The 1,082-nt window shown below is 44.1% G+C and overlaps 1 pseudogene; it reads right to left on the bottom strand.

Annotated features, from left to right (window-relative positions):
- Positions 1–218: 218 nt before the first annotated feature.
- On the bottom strand, positions 219–677 carry LOC136322574 (small ribosomal subunit protein uS15 pseudogene; annotated as a pseudogene).
- Between the last annotated feature and the right edge of the window lie 405 nt (positions 678–1,082).

The raw sequence follows: 1,082 nt of genomic DNA, 5'->3' as shown, positions 1-1,082 counted from the left end.
TTGGTTTACACTGCAGGGAAGCACCAATTCCAAGAGGATGTAAATGCTACCATGAGGCTTTGCCCTAGATCTCCTCAACCTCAACATTATAGCTACCTTCACAGTGGATGCCCCTCAAGTAAACATAGGTTTAAAAGAGTAAATTATGTTTGGAGGAGGTTGGAGATGTCCCCCCCCCCAGTTAAACTATTATTTTATTGCTTGTGCACAATGACATTTTATTCAAACAAGTCAGAGGCTGTGGATGACTTGTATTTCTGAATGAGGGGGAGGACTTGTTGGGTCTTATAATATCGAACCAACCAGCAAATATGGCTCTTGATCAAAATCAGATGGAACTTAGCATCTTTATCCTTTCTGTTCCTCTCAAGAGTCTTTAGAACAGCAACAGCTTCTTAATTAAATGGTAGAGATCCTCAGGAAGATCAGTGGCAAGTCCTTTGGACCTAATAATTCTCAAGATTTTATTGCCTGTCATAAAACGTACTTGTGCAATGCCATGTGTGTCTATCTCTCAGGATCACACCGACTTATGATGGAGTCAGACCCTTCTTCGCCAATTTGTAGATTTGCTCCTTCACATCATCGAACATAAACTTCAGCCAGGTGGGGACACTACAGTGGTGGGACAGAGCTGACTGGGATAGCCCCCTCCCAGGAGTGTGTGTGCGACCCATGATGGTGGTAGAGAGGCAGCAAAAAAAAAAAAAGATATTATTTATTTATTTTTTACAGAGACAGAGAGAGAGAGAGAGTCATAGACAGGGACAGACAGACAAGAACAGAGAGATGAGAAGCATTAATCCTTAGTTTTTCGTTGCACGTTGCATCACCTTAGTTGTTCATTGATTGCTTTCTCATATGTGCCTTGACCACAGACCGAGTAACCCCTTGCTCGAGCCAGCGACCTTGGGTCCAAGCTGGTGAGCTTTGCTCAAACCTGATGAGCCCACGCTCAAGCTGGCAACCTCAGGGTCTCGAACCTAGGTCCTCCACATCCCAGTCTGACACTCTATCCACTGCGCCACCACCTACCTGGTCAGGCAAGATGTTAATTCTTAAAGAGATCTCTTCTAAAGATA

Source organism: Saccopteryx bilineata, chromosome 2 (assembly GCF_036850765.1).
Source record: "Saccopteryx bilineata isolate mSacBil1 chromosome 2, mSacBil1_pri_phased_curated, whole genome shotgun sequence".
Taxonomy (NCBI): Eukaryota; Metazoa; Chordata; class Mammalia; order Chiroptera; family Emballonuridae; genus Saccopteryx; species Saccopteryx bilineata.
This window is presented reverse-complemented; position numbering and strand designations above follow the sequence as displayed.